Below are 8,181 nucleotides of genomic sequence, written 5' to 3'. Positions count from 1 at the left end.
GCTGCCATTATGTTTCTCCCATTCAAAGCTACATCTGGCCCAGAGTTTCTGTGTTTAGGTGTGTCTGGTTTCTAGAGGAGGCTACAGGCTAAGTTATGAATGCCAATAACTTAATGTTCCCTCTCTATTGATTACACACTTTTACCTGTCTTTCTGTGTTTAACCCAGTCTATTTAGTAAACAAAACCATTGAGAGAGCTGTAACTAGCTATCAGTACTATCGTTTTTATCCTATTGGTGGTACTGCTGTCTTAGGGCTCATTTCATTAGCAACAGTTCTGCTGGAGGCTTGTTCCTTTTAAAACGAGTCCCTCCTTTCCACTGTCACCTCATGCTCCCTCATAAGAAGGGATTACTTCGAAGTCAATGACCCAATGCAATCGGATGAGCTCCCATCGATGATTACATTTGACCAACTGGCATAATAAACAGAATTTGACTGCATTGTATTATAACTGTACTCCAGTTTTCATTTCATTAATTTCATTTGAATTATTATATAGGGCTTTGATTAAATGTTTCAATATACTTGATAATGACTTGCACCTTTTTGCCTTATGAAGTGCATTGACATAACATTTGTTGTGAACAGGTGCGATGTAAAGGAATTAAATTAAGTGAACTGAATTAAGCTGAACTGCAGTTATTACAGAATATGAATTAATATATTTAACGTATATTTGACGTATTATAGGAACCAAAACTTGTCAAATGTTTTACAGGATGTAACTTACACAGTAGACCAAGATCATTACACCCACACACCCCCAGCTGCAGATTATGGCAGAGAAACGGCAAAAAGTTCACGAGTGGGGTTTGAGTTTTATCTCACATCATCCCATGTGGCATCTATAGTTATTAAACTAAAAGGTCAATAAGAAATATTATCTGCTGTAGACAGACGGTAAGGTAGCGTCAGGGAGGTCCTTAAAAACATCATGCGATTCTGTCTTTCGTCTTCACCTAACGCCCACATGATTGACTGTGCACCTGCAGTTTAAATTCAACCCCCAGTCTCCAAACCCTCAGCTTTCTGGTTAATAAATTGAAGTAATTAAGCCTCACGATGCCTCACAATGTCAGTTCTTCTGCCAGGAAATGTCAACATCTTATCTCAATCCTACAATGCACTGGATCACAAGCAATTTTTGTTGACCCAAAACTTCAATATATTTCATCAGGATTTCTTGTGATTGGCAGAAAATGATAAATATTTTTCAAAGGTAATGTTTGACACATAAAAAATGAAATGTTTAGTGTTTGTACCCATTGAACCCCCTAATTTACTGATTTATAGAACCAGTCTTAACTGCACTTACAGCTGCAATTTTTGGGGTAAGTGTCTAACAGCTTTTTTGCCCATCCGTCACTGCAAAGCAGCACCTCATTCTTCCACATACTATCCTAATCACCTTCATGGCTTTTTGCTAACTGCAGAATTTTTATCTGTTTTTTTAACAATTCAACAATCTTACCATGGTTAAAGCAAGACCAGATTTGTAGAGCACTTGACATTTGTAAACAGATTCTCCCAACTGAGCTGTGGATCTCTGCAGCTCCTCCAAGGTTGTCATGGTCGTCTTTGCCCCTTCGCTGATTAATGCTCTCCCTGAAAGAATAAGTAGAACTAATAAAGTACAAAAAGAACAAAAGAATGACCCATAACTAGTACAATAATGCAATGATATCACAGTTTAATGTGAACATAAGATTTGTCTTGAGGAATATGGAGTGAGGCTAAATCACTTTTAAAACTATTTAAGACAATTTATTGTATGTGTTCAGCAACCAGCAGAAGGGTAAATAAAACATTATTTTAATAAAATAAGGTTTTAAGAATAATTTGCCAAATTAGAAATCAATAAACTTTTGGACACATCTGGAGTTAGCAGTTCAGCTAACAAAGAAAATATTTATTTAGCAACCCTTTAAGCTCCACATGTGCTTATGTGTATTAATGTATGTTTGAGCGCTGGTGGTACATTATGGCCAATCTGTGTTTAAATCTCTCATTAATCTATAGTTTGTCGCAACTTTAAAAACACAACCTGAAACTGCGAAGCTGCTGTTCCTACACCATTCTCTCTCAGAGCAGTGGAAGGCAAAGCCGCTTCACTCTACATAATTAGAGACACCATCTCTTCTTGGGGAATCTTTGACTCAGTTTTTTTTTATTCTGCGGAAGCTCAGAATGGATGGTTTAAGACAGCTAGTCATATTTTCTGTTGGTAGACGGTCAGCGTCTACTAACACATACAGCAAACCGCACCTATACTTCTGGGTTCTGAGATTCTTCGAAGAAGTTTTCGAACTCAGCCAGCGAAGTTAGTATAGTTGATTTCTGATTTCACGGGGATTCCAGCTGTGATTCCTCCTTCTTGGGAGCTGTGCCGGAGGATAGGTTAAAACCATACATTCTGGGAATCAGAGTTTTTAGCAGTGTTTTGTTCTCTGTGTGTGTAGTTTTGTTCCATCCTATGGCTGGTCCAACAGTATCTGTTCACTGATGTCCTCCAAAATTCTTCTGTGATATTAATGAACAGCTGTAATTTATACTGAGACTGAATCACACAAAGACTCTCAGTATAGTATGACCACGGAATGAATGAATGAATGAATTAATGAATGTTTATTGACATATACACAGTATGGAAACAAGTTTGTACATAAAATTGTTTTATTTGCTGTTCACAATAAAAGCCATACAACACAGAAATACCAATATAATACAAATATTTGGAGAACAAACAACTCCAAGAAGGTTATTCGTTGAGTGAACAAGTGGTCAATCTCTATACAAATTTCAAGGGAGCATCACATTTGTTCCCATCTGGAATCTTCCTATTGAAGAAGTAGGCATGCTATAGTTTTTCTGTATTTGACCTCCGAATGTTACAGGTGTTCAAGACTTTTCTCCATCTCCTGTTCTGCTACTTTGACCTAACCTAAGTTTTTACAGTCTTCTAGGACTTTTGGTAGGTCTGATTCTTCTACACAAATTCCATACTCCTGTGCAGTTCTGGCTATCTGTTCCATTTCATTATCCTTGCCACAAGTGTTCTGCCATATTTTAAACATGCCATACTGTCTTTCTAAAACTTCACTGACCCGGTCCTTTAGTGTTTTGGTCATATTTTCAACAGAAGGTGCTGAGCAACTAAATCTTCATTTTTTCTGGTCAATCCAGGTACCTCCTCTGGCCATGGAATGTTCATCAAACCAAAAATTTGGCTTCCCCTTAACACGGTGTTCATCCAAATCCAAGGCCATCAAAATCAATGGAAAAGTTCTGAAATTTTGTGCAGATTCAGCTTTAACTGAAGCAATTAAATACCAGAAGAAAAATACAGTGTAATGTGTTTTTGTTGAATTCTGTCTGATAAAAAAAATTAAAAAACAGGAGCCATAATTCTTTCTTTTGTCTTTCAGAGTGTTAGCTTGAATGTTTGCATACCTTTCTCTTCCTGGTTTGTGCTGTTCAACGATCAGTTTTCTAATTTCCAGCTTATCGTCTGTACTTTTTAGTTTTTTTCCAACTGGGTGCACATGCAGGCTTTTAGGATCGACTTCAAATATCCATTCGTTGACCATCAGGTATGTGTGTCTATCCTCTCCATCCTTTGCATAGTGACGAATGATGTTTCGTATATCTCTTCCTGAGCCAATCATGGAGCAGTTCTGAAGAACTTCCTTTATTCTTTCCCCATCCTTTATCCAGTTTATACTGCTTCCACATTTTTCTCCAAGTACAAAGGTTTTTACATTGAATTGTGGGTTGATAATTTTGACTTTGTATGGAATTGGTTGGACAGAGTGAAACACTCCTCAAGAAAAAGTTTCAAGCATCTTAAAGGCTAAATGATATCAATCCTTGTAAATGTCTGGGTTAAGAGATGTCATTGGTTTTTTTGGCCAGTTCTCTCAGTGGTTTTCAATTAGGTTCTCTGTCTTGCCTTGATGTCTCCCATCTGTTTTTTTTTTTGGGATCTGACATGTTTCTGTTCTGGTTCAGTTTCTTCCAACTTCTTAGTATTTTTGACTTAGTATTTATGAACTGTTCATTCGATCCAACCACAGTGGCCAGCAACAATAATTTAGCCAACAGTCTACTTTGCTCCCTGTACTTTTCAAAACGTATTTCCATTAATAACAATAAAAAGCTACAGAGAAGCTACAGTGAGAAGCTAAAGAACAGCCTTTCTACTGGTGATACTTCGGCTGTATGGACTGATCTGAGAAACCTGACTGCCTATAGGAGCCCCCCCACCCATCCTGAACAGAATCCTCGCCTGGCTAACTGTCTGAATGGCTTCTACTGCAGACATGACAGGAAGCCGTTCACACCTCGAATCATCTCCTCCACATCCCCTTCAGGAACAAATTCTTCCCATAAAGCAACCAACCCCCTACCTTCAGATCCTCTGCCTGCACTACAGATCTCCGAGGAAGATGTAAACAGGCTCTTTCAGCGCATGAAAACAAAGAAAGCTGGAGGACCTGATAATGTCTCCCCATCATGCCTGAAAGCCTGTGCAAATCAACTCGCCCCGATCTTCACCCGAATCTTCAACAAGTGACTGGAGACGTGTGAGGTCCCCTCCTGCCTCAAACGATCCACCATCATCCCGGTGCCCAAGAAACCCACCATCCTAGGATTAAATGACTATAGGCCTGTAGACCTGACGTCTGTGGTCATGCAATCCTTTGAGCGGCTGGTGTTGAAGCACCTGAAAGACATCACAGGCCCCCTGCAGTTTGCTTACTGAGCAAACAGGTCAACAGATGATGCTGTCAATTTAGGTCTACACTTCATCCTCCAACACCTCAACCATCCAGGGACGTACGCCAGGATCCTGTTTGTAGACTTCAGCTCGGCCTTCAACAACATCATACCAGACATCCTCCACCAGAAGCTCACCCAGCTCAACATCCCAGCCTCCACCTGTCAGTGGATCAACAGCTTCCTGACGGACCGACAGCAGCAGGTGAGACTGGGGAGCATCTTCTCCCGATCCAGATCAATAAGTACTGGTGCCCCCCAGGGGTGTGTTCTATCCCCACTCCTCTTCTCCCAGTACACAAGTGACTGCACTTCAGCAGACTCGTCCGTGAAACTCCTGAAGTTTGCAGATGACACCACTGTCATTGGACTGATCCAGGATGGTGATGAGTCTGCATACAGACAGGAGGTGGATCGGCTGGTACACTGGTGTTGTCAGAACTACCTTGAACTCAACCCACTCAAGACTGTGGAAATGGTGGTGGACGTTCAGAGAACACCACCCCCATACACCCCCCTCACCATCCTCAACAACACCGTAGCAGCTGTGGACCACTTCAGGTTCCTAGGAACCACCATCTCTGAGGACCTGAGATCGTCCTCATACATAGACACTGTTCGGAAGAGGGTCCAGCAGAGACCAGCAGAGACTGTACTTCCTGAGGCAACTCAAGAAGTACAACCTTCCACAGCAGCTGCTGGTCATCTTCTACACTGCCATCATTCAGTCTGTCCTGTCTTCATCCATCTCAGTGTGGTTTGGCTCATCCACAAAACAGGACAGGTCCAGACTGCAACGAATAATCAGGTCTGCAGAGAGAATAATCAGGGCTGACCTTCCCTCCATCCAGGACTTATACAGGTCTAGGGTCAGGAAAAGAGCTGCTAAAATCTCTGCAGACCCCACACACCCTGCACATAAACTGTTTTGAGTTTTACCTTCAGGCCGTCGCTACAGAGCACTGTTCACTAAAACCGGCCGCCACAGAGACAGTTTCTTCTCCCAGGTTGTTTCTCTGATGAACATTACCAAACAACAGAATACTGAAGTTGCAAATGCACCTTTATATATATGTATAAATATATTTAAGGACATAAAGAGACATGCAAAAATATATCTTATAACCCTTTTTTTTTTTTAAACCCAGAGAGCAAAGTGTACCAGAGTCAAATTCTTTGTTTGTATGTACAAACTTGGCAATAAAGCTGATTCGGAAAAAGGGTGCATCTTATCAGGCGATACCATATAGGCAAAGGTAGGCAACCGCCTGGAGTCCCCAACCAGTAAGGGCCCAAACTGGTTGCCCAACCCCCTGACAATACCTATGCATTAATACTGTATCTTTGAGATAAAAATTTTTTAATATACAATCAAAACAATAACAAAAAATGTGACAAAATGCATGTTCGACGTTGCATGCTCCCCCCTGTTCTCATACTAAAATGGCATATTAGCAAGTGCAATGTACCTGTCAGCTTATCATAAGCGACTTTGGGCTTGTTTTTCTCTAAAGTTGCTTTCAAACCTACTGAGTCGCGGGTTGCGGTTTTTTGGGCTTGTTTTTAAACGTGAAGTTGCTTATTTGGGCTTGGCTTTCTTTCCAAGTGAAACGCCATGATTATCTCCCAGCTCCCCACAATAAAGCAAAACATGAGAGGTAGGTATTTTGTCTATTCCACACCCCCGTTTCCTGGCTATCGCACCTGCCAGACGTGACTCGACATGCCCCAAAAACACAGGTTTACAGGGAAATAACCTTTTCACACAGAGTCATGTAGGTTTGGATTTTTTTTTGGATAATAAAAGTCGGCATTTAAAAACTGCGTTTTGTGTTTCCTTGTGTGGTCTTTGACTAATATTTACATTTGTTTGATAATCTGCAACACTTGTGTGACAAACATGCAAAAAATAAGAAATTTAGGAAGGTGCAAGCACTTTTCACACCACTGTACATGGCTGTATATGACTTATATTGTGTGACTTTGATTTTTATCTGTACATTTCATAATTGCAGTTACTCTCATTAACTTTCCTCTCTGCAGGTTAATATATTGTGTAAACAACATTGTCAACTGAAAATATAAAAAGGGAAGGAACAAATTACAAGATTTGCAGCTAAAACAACTTTTTATTGTTGTCCTTTTACAGTTCATACAAGTGTCTCTCTTGCCTGAACGTCTTATTGTCCATCATCCTTCATCGAGTCTGGCTCCCTGTCCACACCTGCAAAGGGCCACTGTCAGGCAAACTCTTTCCTGTCCTAGGAGTAGCCAATATAATTCTAAGAGAATTTTGATATAAAGTTATGGAAATCTGCTAATTTAGGTATATATTATATGTTGACTAAATTTTCCACCTCTACCTTGTCATTAGTTTGTACAGAGTGGTGTTGATAAGACTTGCTTTAGCACTGTTTTATTATAATAATAAAACAAAGGTTTTGCCAACACATTTTAATCAGTAGTTGTGCCTTATTAAAATAGGAATTTGCTGCAGTATTCCGGTATGAAAACTGTGGGAGCCCTCAGGGCCTACTGGTACATTACAGCAGACTTGGGTCCCTTTCTTGTTCGCCTGGGGCCTTTAAAATGGCCAAGTCTGCTACTGTCTGCAGGTCATCTGAGCACCATTGTACATCCTCCATACAGTCCAGAATCCTTTTGGTTGCTTCTGAGAGCATGTTCCTGTCATTGTGAAGGAAGCTAGACTTTCTGAACAGTTTGAAAGCCACAGCGGACTTATATCAAAGCTGTTGTGGTGGGATGTAAAAAAAGAGAGCTTAAAAACATCCACATAATTAAAAGTTCTCAAAAATCAGAAAACGTTCTATCAAATACAACTATCAGTGACAAAAAGAGTCTAAGTGTTTAGGAAACAAGAATATACAAAACATTGAACTGAGTAACAAGAAGCAGTTTCCAGAAGATGATTTAATTCATTAAGGAGAGAAAGGTATCCGAAGCAACTGACACATGCTAATGTAAACAAATAGCCTGAGGTCACCTGGAACAGAGGTGGTAGCTACAGCATGCTCCTCAACTTTGTCCTTTATGACCGCCAATTTGTCAGTAATGTGACGAGAATGATCATTGTCCATAGCTGTTAATTATAATAAGACGGAGTGAAGTGATTTTAAACCGATTTAATGGATAACATTGCCATTGACCAGGGCAACTGCCCTGGTCAATGGCAATGTTATCCATTAAAGCAGCACAGAACACCAGCAGTTCTTCTTCTGCTAATGCATCTCCATACCACCTCACCCCTTTGTCCATTTTTACTTAATGTTTGTTCCAAGGATAGCTGGATGGATTATTTATGCCTTATTTGTGGCACATTCCTGAGCTAAAACCGGAATTGACACTAAAAGCAGAGGGGTTCTGCTTTATCATCGGGGGAT

Source organism: Girardinichthys multiradiatus, chromosome 20 (assembly GCF_021462225.1).
Source record: "Girardinichthys multiradiatus isolate DD_20200921_A chromosome 20, DD_fGirMul_XY1, whole genome shotgun sequence".
NCBI classification, from domain to species: Eukaryota; Metazoa; Chordata; class Actinopteri; order Cyprinodontiformes; family Goodeidae; genus Girardinichthys; species Girardinichthys multiradiatus.
Note: the sequence above shows the minus strand (reverse complement) of the source record.